Below are 22,977 nucleotides of genomic sequence, written 5' to 3' on the forward strand. Positions count from 1 at the left end.
TCTCCACCTTAATCCAGTCACCTACTCTCACAGTTACCTCAGACACTTAATTCTGTGATATTGTGTATACTACACTGTACCTCAGCCATCCTACATCTCCTTGTGACCACTGGTTTGTCTTGTAGTTCAACAGAAGTTAGCTTACTCCCAAATTTTAGGTAGTCCTTGACTCTTCTAGTCTTTTTTAAATCATCCCTCATCTTTCACACTCAGTCAATCAGAAACTGTTGTTGACTCTCCTTTAAAAATATATCCAAAATATTAAAAGACTGACAGCCTCTAAGACTACCACTTCAGTCCAAGCCACCATAATTGCTGGCTATTGTAACAGCTGACATCTTGGGCTGGGGATGTGGTGAGGGTGGTTAACAGAATCCCAATACCTAACCCAAACTTTAGATCAAGTAAATGAGAATCACAGGCATGCATGAATCACGTGTCTGTGTGTGTATGTGTATGTGTTGGAGAGGCAGCAGTTAGCATCAGTGTTTTTGAAGCATCCCATTGCAGATAATTTCAGAATGCAGTCAAGGTTGAAGATTACTCTTGTAACTGGTATCCATAAAGACTGTTCTTCACACAGGAGCTTGAGTGATCTTTTAATTTGGTCAAATCATATTTCTCTTCTGTTCAAAACCCGCTAGTGATTTCAAAATGAACTTAAAGTCAAAATTCCGACAATGCCCTATGTGATCCTGATCCCCTCTACTGCCTCCATGACTATATTTTAGAACTCAATTTATCTCTCATATTTAGCCATACTGGTCTAAACATTGAGAAATTAACACTTTTCAAAATAACGATAGGTCAGAAAATAAATAACAGGAAATTAAAAAAAAATTTTGAACTGAACAATGAAAATAAACATGAAAACTTTTCAAATGCAGTGAAAGAGTCACTTAAAGTTTATGGCCTCTTTGGAAGACAGTTTGGCAGTATTTTTACAAAATAAAATTACTCCATATATTTATTATATTTTTAAAGATTATGGATATATAAATAAATATTTTAAATAATAGAAAGATATGAACCCCAATTTAAGACCTGGTAAGATTGGGAACAAGGCAAGGATGTTCATTCTGACCACTGCTTTTTGGCATCATACTGGCAGCACTAGCTAATGTGATGAGAAAGAAAAGAAAATAAAGGTGTACAGTTTGGGAAGAAATAAATGAAACTACATTTGTCCACAGATGACATGATTGTCCATGTATAAAATCCTAAAAATTGACCAAAAAATTTCCTAGAACTAATCAGCAATTATTAGTTTCTTACTAATAAGCAAGGTTGCCAGATACAAGATTAATATACGAAAGTTAATTGTTTTCATATATGTCAGCGATGCACAATAAGAATTTGAAATTTAAAAGATAATATCATTTAAATTAGTACCAAAAAAGGAAATAATAAATCTCATAACATAGGTACAAGATCTATATGAGGAAATCTATAAAAATATGGTGAAAGAAATTGAAGAGAAACAAAATAAATGGAAGCATCTTTTGTATTTCTGGACAGGATACTCACAATTCTCAAGATGTTGGTTCTTTCCAAATTGTTCCACAGATTCAATGTAATTACAATCAAAATATCAGGAGGTTATATCTTGCTTATGGACAAAATGATTCCAAACCTTATATAGAAAAGCAGAAGACTCAGAATAACTAACATAATATTGAAGGAGAACGAAGTCTGAGAATTGACAATACCCAAATTTAAGACTTACTGTAAAGCTGCAGTAGTCAAGGCAATGTGGTGTTATTGAAAGGATAGACACGATCAATGAGCTAGAATACAGAGTCCAGAAATAGGCCTACATAATCAACTTGTCTTTGACAAAGATGCAAAGGCATTTTGATCGATAAATGATACTGGAACCACTGGACATACACATGCTAAAAAAAATCTAGACACACTAGACACAGATCTAACACCTTTCACAAACATTAACTCAAAATGAAGTATAGAACTAAATAGAAAACACATGCCTACTATATTCTGAGAAGATAACATAGAAAATACAGATGTTATTGGATTTGGTGATAACCTTTTAGATACAACTCCAAAGGCATGATCCGTGAAATAAACAATTGATAAGTTAGACTTTATTACAATTAAATACTTCTGCTCTGCAAAAGACACTGTCAAGGAAATGAAAAGATAAGCTACAGACTGGTTAAAAAATTTTATGAAAGAAACATACCAGATAAATAAATGACATAAAAATATAAAAAGAACCACTAATATCCAACAATAAGAAAATAACCTGATTTTAAAATGGGCAAGAGATCTGAACATACACCTCATCAAGAAAGATATACAGATGGCAAATAACCATGTGAAAATATGCCATTAGGGAATTGCAAATTAAAACAACAGATACCACTACACAATTAGAATGGCCAAAATCCAGAACACTGACACCACCAAATGTTGATGAGAATGTGGAGCAAAAGGGACTGTCATTCATTTTTGCTGGGAATGCAAAAATAGTAAAGCCACTTTGGAAGGCAGTTTGGCACTTTCTTACACAATTAAACATACTCTTACTATCCAGTCCAGCAATTGCATTTTTGGCATTTACCCAAAGTAATTGAAAACTTATGTCCACACAAAAACCTGCACACGGATGTTTACTGCAGTTTTATTCATAATTGTTAGACTTTGAACTAACCAATATGTTCTTTAGAAGATGAAGGCCTAAATAAATTGTACATCCAGACAAAGGAATATTATTTAGAGTTAAAAATAAATGAGCTATCAGGTCACAGAAGACATGGAGTACAGTTAAATGCGTATTACTAAATGAAAGAAATCGATCTGAAATGATTACACACTGTATTATTCCAAATGTATGACATCCTGGAAAAGGTAAAACTAAAAGACAGTGAAAATATGAGGAGTTGCCAGGGTTTTAAGATGAAGAGATGAATAGGTGAGGCACAGAGGATTTTTAGGAGAATGAGAACACTTTGTATGATACTATCATGATAGATCCATATTATTATACATTTGTCAAAGGCCTTGGGATATACCACACTAAGATTGATTTCTAATGTAAACTATGAACTTTGTGTGATAATGATGTGTAAATGTTAGTTCATCATTGTAATAAGTGTAGTACTCTGATTCAGAATGTTGATGGTGAGGGAGTTTTTGCTTCTGTGGAGGTAGGAGAAATATGGGAACTCTGCATTCCTTTGAATTTTACTGTGAACCTAAAACTATTCTAAAAAAGGAAGTATATACAATTTTTAAAAATAGTCAAAATATTTGAGTAAAAAATGTCCCAAAAGATGATATACACACATCTAGTAGAAACATGAGAGTGTGCTCAACATCATTAGTCATCAGGAAAACACAAATTAAAACAACAGTAACATACTATTTTATACCCACTTGTATGATGAATATTAAGAACACTGGCAAAACCCAAATTTTGGTAAAGATGTGAAACAACTGCATTTTCTTCTAGATTTTACTGTTATTGACTTTAATTTTCTTCCATTATGGCAAGAAAATAAAATCTGTAAGATTATATTTTGAAACTTGATTTTTGTCCCTGCGTGTGGTCTATTCTTGGTGAATGTTTTGTGTGAACTTGACAAGAATGTTTATTCTGTAATTGTTGGATTTAGTGTTCTATAAATATCAGTTAGATTGAGGCGAAAGATAGATTTATCTAACTCTTCAGTATCATTACTGTTATTTATTTATGATTCTGATAGAGGGTTGCTAAAATCTCCAACTATGATTTGAGTTTGGTCAGTTTTTTTCTTTCAGGTCTGACAGTTTACATTTTATGCTTCTCCTGAACCCTCATTCATTTTGTTTATTTCTGTATTTTGGAAGCTTCTAGCCTCTCTTTTTTAGCCTCCCACAAACCTCTTGAATTCAGTATGTGTCCAGTGGGGAAACAGATGTGTTTGTTCTCTTAATTTTCCAATTATAACACCCGTCCACCTGTGCCCGTGATCGTTAAACGTTTTGCTGATTTCTCCTTAGCCCATCTTAAGAAAGTTCTTGTCTCTTAGGAACTTTCGTTTGTCTACTTCTCCTTGCTTTCTCAGATTTCTTATGCCTCTAAAAAATATGGTGTTGTGGTTTATCCAGCTTTTTCTAGATTTTAGCAGAGAGAACATTGACTGGCCTCCTGCGACTTACTACATTATGCCTAGAAGGCGAAATTCCTTTCTGTGTCTACCTCAGCACATTGTTTTGGTAATCAAAGTCATGGACTGATGGAATATAAGCAACTATATATCATTATGTTTAAAGGAAGACAAAACTGTGCTTTTTTAAATAATTTACTTTCTGTTTTGTTTATTTCAAGCAAAATATTTAACCCACTGTCTTTTTCCCCTATATTTTCTTTAAAATCTGGACATGTAAGAAAGTTTCATGCCTGGTCCTATTCTCACTCTAAGTTCATGTTCTATTCTTTGGCTCTTATCCACTGTGTGTATCAGTGTCTCACAAGTCCGTATTCTCTGCCCTAGTCACCCTCTTGAATCTCAAACTTACAGTTTTAAATGTTTGTTTGACATTTGATTGTTCTTCAAAAACTTCAGACTCAACATTTCAATCCCCAAATTCATTTGCTTTGCCTTTCAGTTGGTCTCCTACATTCCCAGGGTTCTACATCTGGCTCTGTCAGTGGGACTGACTGTAATTTTTAGTAAGCCCCTTAATCTCTGTGATCCTTACTTTTCAATTTATATTTCATTTAAACGAATCAAAATGTAGCTAGATTGCTTGTTTTAACAAAATATTTTATCAAGTGCCAAATTAGTATTTATCTTTTTTATAAAACCATAATAGAATTGCAGCTACCTCATATGTAAATGAAATAATTTATTACTTTGGTAAGAATTAGTTATTAATTGGTCTAGTTAAATAAAGAATAATTAAGGATAACTTTGTCCTGTCAACTCAGTTCAATGCTCAAAAGAATAGGTTTACAGATCCTAAGAGATGAAGTTAAATTGGTTTTAATTGAGCTTTTTATATGACCACTTAAATACTTACCTATCCTAAAGTGTCTGTTTTTACAGCTAGAATATGCAACCTGTTATCTTCTAATTTCTTTAATTCCCTCTTTTCTCTGGAGAGAGTTCTGTATCATTGAGTATGCTATACCTGGATGAACGCAATCAAATGACTTTGACTTTGATGTAGGAAGATAAATATCAATGAAATACTGTAGGGATAGATAAACTCAAAATACATTGTAGAATTTGTCTAATTAATGTTTTATGAAATAAATGTTTTCATTTATTTTTCTTAATGAAATTGTATAGCATCTTAACATCTTGAGACCTCACAAATAGTTTTAGGACTTTATATTATAGGAAGTAATTTGCATGATTATGTTTAATTCCTTTCAATTTTTTTACTACTCACAAGCATGTCTATTTCTGAGAAAATTCTATATGTGTCTTTATGTAAAATAAAATCTTTTAGTGTTCTTGTAGTTTGATCCTTAGTAAGTGCTGATAATACATAAATAACAGGCATTATTTATATAAAATTCTAAATTGAATATTCTATCCCACTACATAGGCTCTTGTTTTTCCCTCAGAGATATTCATAACAAATGAGAATAAGGGTCAAGAAAAATAACATTTAATATAACAACACATTTTGTTTTTTTAATGGACTGTGATGAGACTTTTCATTGTTCACTAGAAATGAAATTTCATTGCTATTTAGCACAATTGTTCATAAAACTACTTCGATTTAAAACCATCTAAATGAATTGTACTGCTTCAGTGACAAAATATTTTCAAAGTTATTTTCACTTTAAAAATGGTCTTGATATTTTAAGTCCAGGTAGGTATGAGGTGGAGTTGCCTAGTATTTTCTGAATTAACACTTTAAATTCATCAATAAAGTTATCAGCACTTTTCATAAAAGTTATTTGCTTTGGCAAAACTAACCATGTAACGCATGGTAATATATAAGCATAATGAAATATAACCCTAAGTCATAGTTTATAGGAGTGAATTTCAAGACTCCTTTATATACAAGGAAATTTTGACTTTTCAGCCATATTTCATTTAATAATCAGAAGGGGAACTTTGTAGTTTTTTAATAATGAAGTATATGCTGTTAATCTTTTTCTTAAAAAATTGGAGAAGTCACGTTTTTCAAAATATTTCTCATCTCTCTGTTTTTTGTATAGTCCCATTTCATAGATACTTGGATAGAAGTATGTGTGTCCATATTTTCATTCTCTGAATATACATTCAATCATGTAATTAAGAGCAATCACCATTATCAGTAGTTTTAAAACACCTTTTTGATTAATGTCTCGATTTTTTTCTGTCATACTATTTTTACCCATGACAAATGATAATTCAGAAATATATATAAAGGAAGAGCATGAAACAAGATTATTATAGTAACTTAGTGATATATTATAAAGAAGAGTATTTCCTGTAGGGTAGTCCAATTACAAAATAGTAAAACAGGAACAAAACACAATAAAGTGTTTTTTCTATTTGTTTCAGTAAGTTTAGCACAGCAGGAGTCGTGGCATTCCTCCTGACTGGTGCGTCAAATCGGCAGTTTGAAATGTAACTGCAAATGGGAATTATTTTAAAGACACCATATATAAGCTAATAACCTTAGCCATATAAATGAGATAATTATACAGCATTTCATATATTTAGTTTGTTTTTATTGTAATAATTTCATACCTTCAGTTTGAGAGAATATGTTCATTTTGAAAGATTAATAAACTTTTATGTTGAAGGCATGTAAGAAGTAAACTTTGAATCATTTAAAGGCTGTTTGCCTGTATCAGTTTTTTTGCAGGTATCTGTTTCTTGCCAGTTCAGTTTAGTTTGAGGAAAAGATGTTGTGAATTAAACAAACAACAAACATCACAAAAAAATTGACATAGGATCCAATAGAACTTTTGAAAAATAATCTGAAATTACTTCAGGACAACATCTTGGACTATAGCATAGGAGAAAAATGATTGATTTTGTGGATTTGTGGAAATTTGACACTTTTTTTTTAATGGCAAGAGATCTAGGTTTTAGAAAGGTCAACCAAGGCAAGAAGAATAAGTGGGAGAACTGGGACTTCTATACTAAGGGAGGATAAGATCTCAAAAGTCAGGTGTCTCTTGACAGTGAATCTTGAAAAGATATATTTGGGAGTCTTGGTAAAAGAAATATCTGAGGGACAGATCTGAGGCCCCAAAAGGAAAATTGTGCTTTGAGTAGTACAAGCTGCTTCTGACTCTGTGGTTCCTTATGTATTTCTTATTGTATAAGTCCAAAGTTCCTACTGCAGAAGAGGTGACCCTAAAACAGTGTGAGAATGTGCTGAGTGATTGCTGGTAGTGTGGAGCATTATACAGTCTGCAAACGTAGAGACTGTAAAATGAGTTCAGACAGGAACTTTTAGTCTTGCCCTCTGACATTTTGGCAGTTCTTATTCAGGCAGAAGAAAGATTTGTCTTAATTAAGGCTTATGTTCATATGTTCATAATTAAATAGTTTTAAAAACCTGAAAGAATTTGCTAGAGCCAACTGTCAGAATTGTGCTGTATCCAACTACAAATTTATCTGGAAGGCATTTCACTGCCAAGCTTTTTGAATATGTAGTCTGAACAGCGTGACTCCACGTCTTTACCTCCCAGTCATACCTCAACCCACTACAATCTGGCTTCTTTACATCATTTTTTCTGTTAGACATAGTGCCCTTTACAAAGTAAAAGCTCAATTGACATACTGATGTATTTTAATTTTGTTATTTATATTTTATATCCTACTCCTAAAATATTAAAAGGAGATATATTAAGTTTGTATGAAAATTAGACACTACTAGTCAAATAATAAAATAAATAATCTTTATCACATATTTTAAATTAAACAATTGAGACAAGAACTACACAAATTGGAAAAAAAAAAGCATGCTAAGCAGTGAATAGTTACTGTGCATGGTTGAAATTTCAATAAGGGAGAGGAGGCAAACCATAAAACAGTTTCACAGAATACGGGAAAAAAGAAACATGAGAGAGAAAAATAATGGGCCTTTCCATTTGCTCTTCCCTCTGCCCCCAGATATTTGCATGCCCCCAGATACTTCCTCTCATCCTTCAGTTCTTTCCTCAAATGTTACCTTCTCAGGTTCGCCTTTTTTGGCTACCATATAAAATTGAAACTCAACTTATAACATTAACACTTCTTATCCATTTTTCTAATTTATTTTTCTTCTGAGAACTTACAACTATCTAATATGCTATATATCTTACATTTTAAAAATCTTTAATGCATCTCTCTCAGTAAAATATAAGCTCGTGGCAGGGCCATAATTAGTGACATAAGCTGTATCCATTTGAGGAGTAGGAACAGAAGCTAAATTGGTGTTTTGGTCAGTTTTGGCTGCTATAGCAAAATGCCATCAATGGGTCGCTTAAACAACAAACATTTGCTTCTCACAGTTCTGGAGGTTAGGAGTTTCAGATCAAGGAGCCAGTAGAGGTTCTTTGTGAAGGCCCTCTTTCTGACTTTCAGAGTATTGTCTTCTTGCTGTGTCCTTATATGGTGGAACGAGACCTAACTAGCTTTCTGTCCTCTTTTTAGGACACTAATCCTATTCATGTTGGCTCCACCATCATGACCTCATTACCCCCCAAAGGCTTCACATTGGGATTAGGGCTTCAACATGTGAATTTTGGTAGGCACAGACATTCAGTCCATAACAATTGGAAAAGGTTGTAGAATGAATGGATGGATGAAGGCAAAGAAAGGAAATGGAGATTGTCACTATAGATGACAAACTTTTTTCCTACTTTTTGGCTGTGCAGAGGAGGAAGGAGATGTGAGACTCAGGGAGAAATGTTATAAGATTGGAACAATCAAAAATAATTAAATGATATTAAGGAGGCTCCAAGAAACAACAGAAGAGATGAAAGTTAAAAGCATTTGACTCTACAGAAGGTGGAAGGAGATGGAATCTAGTTACACTTGTGGGGATTCCTGTTTACTGGGAGGAGGGTCGGAAACAGCATCATGATAACAGGCAGAAAAAAAGACAGTGGCAGTTACAAATAGGTCCACAGAGATGGTGGCAGCACTATTTGGGAGTGCCACTTGAAAGCTTTGTTTTGTCACAGAAGTAGAAAGAAAGCTTATCTGGTGAGGTTGAAGGAATGGAATAGGACTGGCTTGGAAATTGGAAGAGAAAGAAGAAAGTTTTAAAGAGTTATTCTGGGGAATGCGAGAGTGGGAGTTTGACCAAAGAAGTTAAGTTCCATTGCTGTGCAGTGTTGAGAGCTCAATCTATGACAGAGCTTAGACCATGAGGCTAGTTTTCTGCATGGGTTTTCACCGTGGACATTGATATTTTCATCTAGAATTAGGATATTCTAAGAAAGGCACGATGGAAGAACTGCAAGGGGGCTCTTTATAAAAAGTTATTTGAAGTGATGAAAAATAGAATTTGAACAGTAAAAACTTGAAGTAAATAGATAAGAAAAAATAAGTCAATAATAATAATAGCTATAATTTGTTGCTCACCTACTATGTGCAAACAACTTTTCTAAATATTTTACATATATTTACTCAATTCTCGTGACACTCCTATGAAGTAGGTATTATTACTTAAATTTAAACTATTATTATTACTTTAATTTTACAGTTAATATCATGAAGACATCTACATTTATACAAAAAATAAATGGCAAATATGGGATTTGAATGTTTCTATAGTCTAGTTCTGGTGCCTTCACTAAATGACTTTGCTACACAGAGATCCTGAGGAGCATAAATATCACTACTAATGGGGGAATTGAACAAGCGAAATGGGAGGTTTGGAGATGTGCATTGGAAGAGAGGATGATTGAATTAGAAAATTCAGAAAGAACACGCTTTAAGGTAACAACAAGGTTCTGTTCTAGGCAACGTGAACTTTTTTCCCCCTGCTACCCTCCAGTGGAACAATTCAACGCTACAGGTATAAAATACTTCACCTGCACTTATTGAAGATTATCTTTTTCATGTATCATTTTTGAGACAAAAAAAAAGTTTTGATAAGACATTGAGATCCTAGTAATTTTGTTATGGATTTTTAAGAAAATGGATTAAAGTATTCTCAGTGAAAGCTCCATGGGAGAGCATCTTGAGGTAACATTCTCAAGAAATGGGTCAGACTGGGATAAAGACCAAAATCACAGAGTAGCAACATATGTTTATTTCAGGTTATGATAGATCACATAATTTGTACTTCACCTTTGTTATTTCAGATAACTAGCATGGAGTTTCAGAAGGTGATTTTTTTTTTTCAGGATGAAAGCTTATTCATGAGGGTATAACTTTGGCTCTAGAAATTACTGTCATATACTCAGTAACCTTTTTGAAAATTTGCTGATTGATCATACAAATCAGGGTCATTATTTGTGTTTCTCAAGAAATACTGAAGACACTCCAATAAATAAACTTCATGGGAACTTGTTTTTACTTGATGTAATGTGACTGGCTAACCATTGTATAATGTCTCTGTGCTTCCATTTTGCATTCTATAGGGCTAGAGGAGGTGTACCACTGTGGAACAGTGTACAGGCTTCCAGACCCACCTTGATATAGGAGCAAGCTTGGCCTAAAGAAGGCAGTGTGGATGAAGTTTGGTGGAGGGAGATGAGTTACAAGACTATATAGGACTCGTTTCCTTGCCATAGAAAGGAATATGAATTTTAATTTAATGATAAGAAGCAAGTAGAGACATAATGTCTACCCCTTTTTATAGATAGAAAATGGAGATTCAGAAAGGTTCCATAATTTGAAGATGGGACTCTCATAAGTGGCAAGGCTGGACTTTATACTCCTGTCTGCCTGTTACAATGCCTATTCTTTTTTCAATACCACCTTTATTATCTGGTACATAGATACTTAACAAATGTTTCTGAACATATATGTGCTGTGTGATACGGCAGATGAAACTTTAAATAACTGAAGTGAATACATTTAAAAATACTTTAGATGCATTTATTAAATAAAGTATAACAATAACATCAAGCTTTATTTTGATCGTTTAATTTTTCGATAATGTGTTAAATACTTTGTATGGATTATCTTATTTATTCTTAATAACAATCCTGTGATGTAGGTACTATTATTATGCCCATTTTGTATGAACATGGACAAATATCGTCACCTCAATACTGTGAGGTAAGTACTATTAGTATACTCATTTTATAATAACAAATATTGAATATTTAACAAATATTGCAAATCTATACTTAAAATGGCTATAGTAATAGTACCCGTCTCACAAGATTGAGGTGAAGATATTTGCCCATGGTCATACACTGAGTAAGTGATAAATTCATAATAGCAGAAACTATTTCACTATTTACTTGATTGTCATGGGGAATTCTTTGAAACCATGTTTATTAGCCCAGCTTGTGGTTATTCTGTGTATGATTAGATGGTTATAAAAATTTAAAAATTAATTTCATAATTCACATTCTTAATTTTCTATAACAATTCAGAGAGACTCTCCAGACATATGAATTAGGAGAATAATTCTGAAGAAATAGATGTCACAGCAAAGGACTCTAGATGTAGGTTAGGACCATGTTCTTGTTGGGAAGATGGCCAAAAAAGAATTTTGAGGATATTTTTTCAATTATTTAACAAATATTGAAAATCTATTATGTTCCACTTGGAAAATAAAGAATTGGTGGGTAGGAGCCAACTAAGATCCAATAAACTTTTGTCTGTGACTTAACTCTTCTGAAGTTGTCAGAATGTTGTGTTCCCCAGAGTTAGTTGTTTTGGTTGACAGAAATCTATGATATGCCAAATAAAGACTTTCTGGTTACTATTAACTTTGCCTTGCATGTAGAAAGAAAATATTACTCATCAGAACTTATCATAAATCTTAGGATGCAGTCATCTCCCTACATATATTTTGATTATTTCAAAATCAAATATATACTTTAAAAAAGGCTTACTATGTTTTGAAGGGTTCATATTTTCTTTCTGAAAAATGGCAAAATAGTGCTGGCCTCATGATGCTTGGTTTAGTACAGGAACATACAAACTAATATAAATAGCATGCCCAGCCAATTTATTATCATCCTGGAACTATTTTCAGCCTGGCTACTATCATGAAAGATGAGTAGAAGCAGTGAGCTGGCAAAGCTGGCCTCCGCCTCTGGTTGTTAAGCCGTTGGCAGCTCAGGATGCATGACCTTTCAAATATATGCTTCTAATTCAGAACTTCTTATGATGTCATGTAGTTATGTTCTTCCCTTTTAGTGTATTCTCTCTTCAAAATTCTGTGCTGAAAAAAAGGAAAAAAAAAAAAAGAAATGTAAGCTACTATCCTTTTGGCCAAATGTTGAACTTTTCCTTCTGTAACTTTATAGGTAGGAGACAGCAGAGTAACTGATCTTCCTACTGAAATGAATTTCCTTGAGCAAAATTATTTCAAAAAATATGTCTGGTATCTTTGTTTATACCTCAGGGTTGCCGAGCTGTCAGCTGCATGCCTGCTTTTCATTGAAGCATATGTATATTTGTGTATATATGTGTTTGTATGGCTTCTAATAGCATAGTAATAATTTCAGGGGAGGAAATAGAAAAGAAAGCAAGATAAATGTATTACATTTTTGTATTTCCTCTTTGCATTTTTTTTTAAAGATAAGACTGTTGTAAAATATAAACTGGTAATTTGATCACTACTTGTTATTCATTTGAACTAGTTCAGTCAACAGATAATGGACAGTGAACAGAGAGACCTCTTTTGGTAAGCTATGTAGTTTTTCCAGGGGTGATTCTTATGCTATGTGTATTTAGATAGAAGCTTTTCCCTGTGTAATCAGCTTGCTGCTGCCCATTTTACTGCCAAACATTCCTTCTCTATGGTAGCATAATGCTGTTACCAAGGGAACAGCTTATGGCCGACACATACAGTAGTGCCACAAATTAATTTCACAGTTATCAGGATATAAGGTGATAACAGTAACGTGAGCTACTGTGAAATTACCATTGTTCCCACAGAGTTACAGTGTAATTATTACTTTTGTGGTAACTAAGCAAATAATTCGCATCACTACTCCTGGATGTTTGTTCTTTCTTCTCTGTCTCACCCTCCTCTTTGTCTTTCCCTTTCCTTCCTATATTTTCCTCTTTTGTTGATTCAGACTCTCTCCCTGAGTCTCTTTTCACAATTACCAATTAATATAGAGTATTTTTTATATTGGCATTAAGAAAGAGTTTTATTGAAGTGGGGTGAAGGCATTTCATATATGTAACTCATGGGCATAATTAGGATGTTCACTTCTATCAAAGATATAAAGGACTAAAACAGTGTATTGAGAGGATACATTCAATTTGTGATCAATGTAGACTGAGAGATTCCAGTTTTATTTTCATAGAACGTTAACTTCATATGTTGAATAGAAGGATCAGTTTAATGTGATTAAAAGCAGTGGAGAAAAATTAACTTCCCTAATTAGCTGTGTTGCTTAGGACAAGGAAAACAACTTAAGCTTTAGTACTTACATCTATAAAATTGGGATAATAATAATGCCCACCTAACAGAATTAGTATGTGGATTAAAAGACATATGTGTGAAAGTGAATTTTAAAGTGTACAATAAAAGTTTTAAGCTATTATGATCATTGTCGTATAAATGGGGATACATCTGTAAAATGGGGTAAAGTATATTCACCTAACAGAATTGGTATGTAGATGAAAAGAGATATGTGTAAAAGTGAATTTTGAACTGTACAATACAAGTTTTAAGCTATTACCATCATGGTCATATTGTAATGGAGGCATCTCTTGATGACAGCCTACCCTCATTATGAGAAAATTTATAAGGAGAATTCAAAATAACGGCAGTAACACAGGGAAGAACAGTGTTTATTGCATTTTATTCTAATAAAAATAGTGTTTCATTATACCTAGGGCACAACAAAATGAGATGTTATAATTATAAAATAACAGTAATTTTAATAATGAAATTTTCCAGAGAATGAAACTCATATTTTTTATTGTTTTTATTGAGTATATGTATATGTTAATTAAAATTTCAGCATTGAAATATAGAATAATATTATAGGAGTGTGTATAGTATGTCCACCAAAGCTACAATGGTGAGTACATGTGAAATATGAATTGTTCACTATGTCAAAAAGTGAAGTTGCTAAGACAAAGGTAAAATTATAGAAATGAGTTGAATTTGTGTAGGAATGTTTGTTTTTAATTGCGTCAATGTGCATTATGATCTTTAGTCTCCATTCTATGTTATTTTGCTTTTAAAAAGTATTTTATGAATTCTTTAGTAAGATCAGCATATAGCTAATAGTTAGTATCTGTTACTAAATGTTGAGTAGTTGATTATGTATTTATTTATCATTCTAACACTATAAATTATACACTTTTAGCAGTTAGAAAATTGGTACATGATAGAATAAAATAATTTGATGAAATTTGTAGGTAGGCGTATTTGTTGAATGAATGAATTAAATATGGTGAATATGTAGTAAACTGTCTCCCATTGCTAAATGTCTTTTTAGAGAGGGTAGGAAATTAAAAATAATTATTTTCTCATGTAAATTTTTCTGCCACCCATTTTGAAGTTACCCAACACTGGTAACTTTACATAAAGAAGTATGACTTTAACTGGGCTCTCTGCTCATCCCATTAGTTAAGACTGCTTTCTCACATTATTATTATTATTTTGGAAATAAGTAAAATTATTTTTATTTGCTACTCTTATTTGTTCTCTACAAAGAAAATCTAATGTGATCTACAAAAAGATACTAGAACGAACAAGACTAGGTATATTGCAAGATTGATATACAAAAATCATATATATTCTAATCACTAACAACAAACAATTGAAAATTAAAACTTAAAGCAATACCATTTAAAATAGCATAAAAATTATACAATACTAGGGATAAATCTGACTTGTGAAAGATGTGAAAGATATGTGTACTAAAAATCTATGTACCCTGCCCTGAAGTAAGTGAAGCATGGCTTCCCACTTTTTAAGTGTGAAATAGGTGTAGTGACTTTTTTCCGAAAAGTATCATATGTAAAGAGTTGGAAAAGAGTAACTTTACAGAAGAGAAGCCTGAAAAATACTACCTAGCTAGGCAATCAAGATTGAGACATCAATTACATAATTATATATAGGTTATTATATATATTATACATATATAAAATATACATGAATAAATACAGTCAGTCGACATCCTAAAAAAAAAAAAAAAGATTGACATCAATGGTAGTAAGTCATGTTGATAATATGTACCCTTAGGTGAATGAAATATAGGTCAAACAAGCTTTTTAAAATAGAGATTTAAAAACAAAAGTAATATATGTTAACTGTAAACGTGTATGATCAGTCTTTAACATTTTTAATTTGCTTTTCTATAATGGTGAATGATGTTGAGTATCTTTTCATGTGTTTTATGCCATCTGTATGTCTTATTTGGTAATGTGTCTATTTAGGACATTTGTTAATTTTTTTTTGGTCGGCTTGTTTCTGTTATTGATTTTTGAGAGTTTAAAAAATATTATGGATTCAAGTTCTTATCAGATATGTGCCTTGAAAATATTTCTTCCTAGTAGGTGGGTTGTCTTTTCATTCTCTTAAGAGTGTGTTTTGGCCTGGCCTGGTGACTTATGCCTGTAATCCCAAAATTTGGGGAGGCTAAGGTTGGTGGATTGCTTGAGCCCAGGAGTTTGATGCTAGCCTGGGTAACATGGTGAAAATCTGTCCTTACTAAATATACAAAAATTAGCCAGGCACAGTGGCACATGCCTGTAGTCCCAGCTACTTGGGAGGCCGAAGTAGGAAAATCACCTGAGCCCAGGAAGTTGAGGCTGCAGTGAGCCATGACTGCACCACAGCACTCTAGCCTGGGCGACTGTAGTGACACCCTGTCTCATACAAACAAACAAACAAACAAACAAAATACAACAACCAGGTGTTTTAAAGAACGGAAATTATTATTTTTTATGAAGTTAAATTTATCAACTTCTTGTGTTATGATGTGTATTTTGGTGTCATATCTAAAAAAATCTTTGTCTACCCTAGGGTTGCAAAGATTTTCTGCCATGTTTTCCTCTAGAAGTTTTGTAGTTTTGTGTTTTACATTTGGCTCTAGGTTACATTTCACATTAAATTTTATATATGGTATGAGTTATGGATCAAAGTTTTTGTTTTGTTTTGTTTTTTTCATCTGGGCATCCAATTGTTTTAACACCATTGTAGAAAAGACTCATTTCTCCACAGAATTGCCTTTGCACTTTTTTTATTTTATATTTTTTATTATTTTATTTTATTATTATTATACTTTAAGTTTTAGGGTACATGTGCACAATGTGCAGGTTAGTTACATATGTATACATGTGCCGTGCTGGTGTGCTGCACCCATTAACTCATCATTTAGCATTAGGTATATCTCCTAAAGCTATGCCTCCCCCCTCCCCCCACCCCACAACAGTCCTCAGAGTGTGATGTTCCCCTTCCTGTGTCCATGTGTTCTCATGGTTCAATTCCCACCTATGAGTGAGAACATGTGGTGTTTGGTTTTTTGTCCTTGTGATAGTTTACTGAGAATGATGATTTCCAATTTCATCCATGTCCCTACAAAGGACATGAACTCATCAATTTTTATGGCTGCATAGTATTCCATGGTGTATATATGCCACATTTTCTTAATCCAGTCTATCATTGTTGGACATTTGGGTTGGTTCCAAGTCTTTGCTGTTGTGAATAATGCCGCAGTAAACATACGTGTGCATGTGTCTTTATAGCAGCATGATTTATAGTCCTTTGGGTATATACCCAGTAATGGGCTTGCTGGGTCAAATGGTATTTCTAGTTCTAGATCCCTGAGGAATCGCCACACTGACTTCCACAATGGTTGAACTAGTTTACAGTCCCACCAACAGTGTAAAAGTGTTCCTATTTCTCCACATCTTCTTCAGCACCTGTTGTTTCCTGACTTTTTAATGATCACCATTCTAACTGGTGTGAGATGGTATCTCATTGTGGTTTTGATTTGCATTTCTCTGATGGCCAATGATGGTGAGCATTTTTTCATGTGTTTTTTGCCTTTGCACTTTTATGAAAACCAGTTGTCAGTATATTTGTGGGTCTCTTTCTGGACTTTGTATTCTGTGGCATTGATCTTTTTTTCTATATTAACACTGGTATCATATTGTCTTCACAGTTAGTCTTGAAAGGAGTTAGTTATAGTTCTCAAAGTTAGTTTTCCTTTTTATAAGTTGTTTGGCTATTCTAGGTCACCTGAAATTCCATATGAATTTTAGAATAAGTTTGTCTATTTTTACTAAAAGCATCTGCTAGGATTTTGATGGGGACTGTGTTGACTTGACACATCAATTTGAGGTGAATCACCATCTTAACAAAATTGAGTCTTCTGACCCATGAACATAGTATGTCTTTCCATTTTGTAAGGACTTTTAACTTTTTTTCTCAGCATGGTAGTTTTTAAAAATATATTTTAAAACTTAGGAATAGTTTTAGGGTTACAGAAAAATAGTAGAAACAGTACACTATATAGAGATTTCCCACCTACACCAAGTCAGTTTCCTTTATCTTTAACATCTTATATAAATGTGCTTTGTCACAATTAATGAACCAGTATTGATACATTATTATTAACTGAAGTTCATACTTTATTCGTATTTCCTTAGTTTTTACATAATGTTCTTTTTCTGATTTAGAGTTCCATCCAGGATACCAAATTAGATTTACGTATTATATCTCCTGAGGCTTCTCTTGGCTGTGGCAGTTTGTCCAACTTACCCTGTTTTTGATGACCTTGCCAGTTTTGAGGAGTATTGGTCAAGTATTTTGTAGAATGTGCCTCACTTAGGATTTGTCTGATGTTTTCCTCATGATTAGACTGAGATTACTGGTTTTGGGAGGACAAGAACTGTGATGAAGTGTCATTCTCTTATTTTCATGAAATCTTATGGGTGTTTTGATGTGATTGAGGCTTAGTTTCATCATCTGTAGAGTGGAGATAATGATAATGGCATGCAGTGAACACTAAGTGAGAAAACTATGTGTGTAAAGTATTTAGCATTAAGAAGACCTAATGCAGACTAAAGAGCTCAGTAGCGGCCAAGTGTGGTGGCTCACGCCTGTAATCCCAGCACTTTGGGAGGCCGAGGTGGACAGATCACCTGAGGTCGATAGTTCAAGATCAGCCTGGCCAACATGGTGAAACCCCATCTCTACTAAAAAATATAAAAATTAGCTGGGTGTGGTGGCTGCCTGGAAGCAGGGAGAATTGCTTGAACCTGGGGGGTGGAGTTTGCAGTGAGCCAAGCTTGCACCACTGCACTCCAGCCTGGGCAACAGAGCAAGACTCCGTCTCAAAAAAAAAAAGAAAAAAAAAGAGCTTAGTAGCTGTATTTTTCTCTTTGGGAGATGGGCAAGGCCATATGACTAGTTTGGTATCAGAAGTATCTATGATTAAGGTCTTCTTACTGCTCTGTCCTTCCTTGTGTCTAATGGGCATACCAAAAATAGTTGTTAATGGAAATATCCTCACTCTGTACTGCATTATGACTATGCATAATATAAGTTAGCAGGTGAAAGGTTCTCTTAGACTTAGAACAATTAAGAAGCATGAATCCATTCCATCAGCTAAAGCGTTTAAAAATATAGTTTTTTTTTGTAATTGGTTTCTCAAACTCAAAATATTATGACTATTGTGCTTCATAGAGCAGTAGGATATTGACAATATTTGGGGTTTTTTCTTTTTTACCTATTACTAACTTCCTTTCTATATTTCTACTTCTTTGTCTTCTCCTACAACGTAACATAAAAAAGATCCATTACAATATTGGTGTAGCTAAATATTTGAGTGCACAAATTTTAGTGATCAGAATAGCTTTAGACAGGTGTATAAAATGCTTGTTTTTTCTCTGTCCTCAGTGTGGGAAACTGAATAGGATAAATTAGGTTAGTCAATACACTAGCATTTAATTATTCTTTTTCTCAAAAGAAAGAAGTTTTTAAAGTAGTAAAAAGAACTGTATCTGAGGCCAACTGATTCACAACCAGACCATCACATTTAGTTACTAGACTTAAGCATCGCTTCCCTGGAGACATTCTGTGTTATCAAAAATGCAAATTACTCCTTCAAAAAATTTACACATAGTACAAATTTAGCACACCTGTGGTATGAATCTACAGTAGACCACAAAACTTGTTCCAGTATTCTAATGCTACAGTTGCAAAAGCACAGCATTATGGTTTCCAAATTAAGCAGAGGTTTCAGTGGTTTTAATTTTGTGAAGATGTTTTCCTTCCTGAATCATATTGTGAGTCTAGTAGTTCTTAACTGGGGGACTGGGTGTTCCTGTCTTTTGGGAGACATTTGGAAATGTATGGAGACATTTTTGATTGTCACAATGATTGGTAGGTTCTCTGACATTTGATAGGAAGGGGTCGGAAATACAATACATCCCACAATGTTGTGGATAATAAAAGGGAAGCATTAAATATTCCTTAAAAATGTGAATCATGCCACTTAAGAACTGTGGGTAATCCTGATGTCTTATGAGAAAAATCTGTGTTTATGTACATTGTGCATTAAACTCTTATTTAGACATAACTTTGGATGAACCAACTGCCTTTTTTCTTACTGAATATGTAAAAATTAATAAAGAAGCTATAAGCTCAACAGAATAACTTATCTATTCATAAAATGTCTTTCAATAGTTTAATAGATAACTGGAAGTTTATTTTTGATAGCAGCTTATACTAAAGCAAATAAGGACATGTGAAAATTGTAGATAATCTTTAATTATGCCTACAAATTTGATTAAAATCACCTGTTGATTTTTTTCTAATTGAATCTTTTGAACTCAACAGAATATCTTTCTAGTAATTCTACTTTTTCCAATATGTGACCTAACATGAGCCTAGTCTTTTGAAGAATTCTAAAGATGAGTAAAAAAGAGATGTGAAGAGAGTAAGAAATAATATCCAAATGGTGAGAACACAGAAAATAACCACACTGTTTTTACTTTTTCAACATATGGTATTATCCACATTTTGCAGAAAAGTAGAATGTATTCAAGCACGTTTTCTGAAACAAATGTCAGAAAAGTAAGAGAACCATATAAATCACATTGTTGCAGACTATTCTGTGCCCTCCATGAAAACATTGTATTTTTGTTTGAAATGTGTAAATTCTGTAGAAAATCAGTTCTCTCTAGGGTCGTCTGGTGTAGAATCCTTCTGGGCTTTGTATCATCCTTTTCAATATGTTTAAGAAAGAACTATTAGAGACTAAAATATTAGTATCGTTGCTCTCTTTCTTATGCAAGAAAAGTGACCTCTTTCAGCGGCAACTTTTCTGTGTAAAAAGCATGTGATCTTGAAGTCAGCTGGGTCCATGAAGAGTATTCGTTTTGAACCTAGGTCAACTTTAAGACAGAAGTGATCATTTTTCTCCAATACCAGAAAGAGTTTGCTCTTAGAAAATGGTAAGCAGTGTGGGGATTCCAGATGATTTCTTGAGGGAGGTAGATGAAAAGTTTACAACGTAGGTCTCAGGCTTCTGTTAATGTGGCTCCTCATTAGACTTGTTCCTTCCCCATAGCTGCCCCACCTCCCACAAATACCTCAAGTGATGCTATTGCGGTTTTTCTCTGTTCTTTAACTTGATATTTCTCCCTTGCAATCTTGAAGGGCTTCCTTTTTTGTTTTTCAAAACCATCAATCTCTAAGTCTATGAAAGACTTAAAGCAGTATATAAATTAATCATATTGTGTTAAAGCTGCATGCCAATAACTAGCTGAGATCAGCTGTACTCAGAGGTTGAGCATTTTGATATGAGGAAGGGAGCTGAGTGATTTGTGGACACGGAGTCTTTCAGGAGGTATATCTAAGAAGACATATTTATTTTATTCCTAATTTTGTTATTCAAATACTGCTTTTGAGAAAATTATGAAATAGCAAAGGAACTTAGGCCAGCATGAGGTCATATGGGCTTGGAAGGAAGTGTGGGAGGTGAGAAAAAAACCACAGAAAAAACAAGGCTATTTAAAATTTTCCTTATCATCTACAATAAATAATGTGATTTATTTTCTGAGGGTGAAAGCCTAAAATTCATTTTTGTAAACTATTTCCCAGAATTTAAACTACTAGAATTTACCATGCAGGGTTTTGTATCTTACTGATCAATAGTAAGCATGCAAATAATAGCTTGTGATTCAATTTTGCAAAAGAAATGCTGTTAAATGATTGATGCTCCCAGTATAGTCAGAAGCCATATCGTTAAACTGTGTCTCATATAAAGCATTTCTGAGGGAGGGTCAGCTCATGTGATCAGTTATATTTGCTTTTGAAGTATGTAATATATGGATAGTGCTTTCAAATTTTAATACTGGGTAATTAGTAGATTAATTTTATACTCAAATTAGGGCTGTTATGTGGACATTAGCCAGATTCTGGGTCACTATGAATTTATTATTGAATGAAGGTACTAATGTGTACCCCAGTGCAGGTTATTTCTTGGGTTAAGGTTTTATTCAGCTACAGGTGTTTGCATTAAACAGCTTGTTCCCAGCACTTTGGGAAGCCTAGGTGGGCGGTAGATCGCATGAGCTCACCAGTTTGAGACCAGCCTGGGTAACATGGTGAAACCCCATCTCTACAAAAAATACAAAAATTAGCCAGGCATGGTGGTGCATGCCTGTAGTCCTAGCTACTCAGGAGGCTTAGGTAGGAGGATGACTTGAACCTGGGAGGCGGAGGTTGCAGTGAACCGAGATGGTACCTGGGCCATAGAGCCAGAGTTTGCCTGGAAACAAACAACAACAACAACAACAACAATAAGAAAAAGAATATAGCTTGTATTTTTGCCTTGCAATATTCAATCCTGGATGAGAATTCAGGGGAATTGCCTTTCTGTCCTTTATTAGCTGATTAGCCTTGGGAAAATCAGGTTAGATTGTATAGGCCTATGTACTCCTTGATCACTTTTTCCTCACTTCATGTTAGTTATCAATTGCTACATAGTCAACCATTCCAAACCTCAGTGGCCTAATGCAATAACAACTTATAATTTTTTGCAGTTGTGTCAACTGGCTGGACTCAGTGGGTAGTTAGTTGGTCTTGCTTGAGCTCATTCAAACTATTTCAGTGATGTGGGAGCACCGCTGATGCTGGCAGGACCAAGATGGTCTCTCATGTAGTTGACAGTTGGTACTGATTGTCAGCTAAGGTATCTTTCTTCTCTCTCATATGGCTTCTCCTCCTTTGGTAGGCTAAACTAATATCTTACAGCCTAGAGGTCTGGATTCTAAAGGAGCAAAAGTGGAAGTTACCAAGCTTCTTTAAAACCAGGTTCAAAACTGGTACAGCATCACTTCTGCCATCATTTTATAGGTCATTGGAACTCACAAAGTAGTCCAGATTCAAGGGAAGGGAATGCAGGTCCCAAGTCTCTGTTAATGTGGCTCCTCTGTAGCTTCGTTTCTTCCCCAAAGCTGCCCCACCTCCTGCACATACCTCATGGGTTGCTGTTGCAGCTCTCTGTATATCTTCATGGGATGAACATCACGGACATACAGGGATGGGAGGGTTTGTTAGCACCATCTTTGAAGTAAAGCTGCCACTTATTACAAATAAAGTAGTTTTCACATTGTGTTGCAATGATGATTTAACCTGTCTACCTCTCTACTACAGTGTGATTTTTCTAGAGGAAGCTTTATTACTAAATCTTGTCTCTTACATGTATGCAGCAGGTGACCAATAAAGGTCAATGGTAGAGTGATCTCTATGTTGAAGCTGTTGATTACGATAATATCAATGTTTATATATGCTTATATTTTAGCACTTACATGTAAATATCTTCACCTCTTTTCAGAAAAGAGGATTTTGAGATTAACTTGGTTTTTAAAAGTGCTCTATTATTGTTATAGCCTTGTTCAACAGAACTTC

At 33.9% G+C, this 22,977-nt stretch overlaps 1 protein-coding gene across 3 annotated transcripts in view; it reads left to right on the forward strand.

Moving 5' to 3' along the window:
- Window positions 1-22,977, forward strand: part of DPYD (dihydropyrimidine dehydrogenase) — an 843,687-nt gene that overhangs the window by 116,732 nt on the left and 703,978 nt on the right.

This window comes from Pongo abelii, chromosome 1 (assembly GCF_028885655.2).
Source record: "Pongo abelii isolate AG06213 chromosome 1, NHGRI_mPonAbe1-v2.0_pri, whole genome shotgun sequence".
NCBI lineage: Eukaryota > Metazoa > Chordata > Mammalia > Primates > Hominidae > Pongo > Pongo abelii.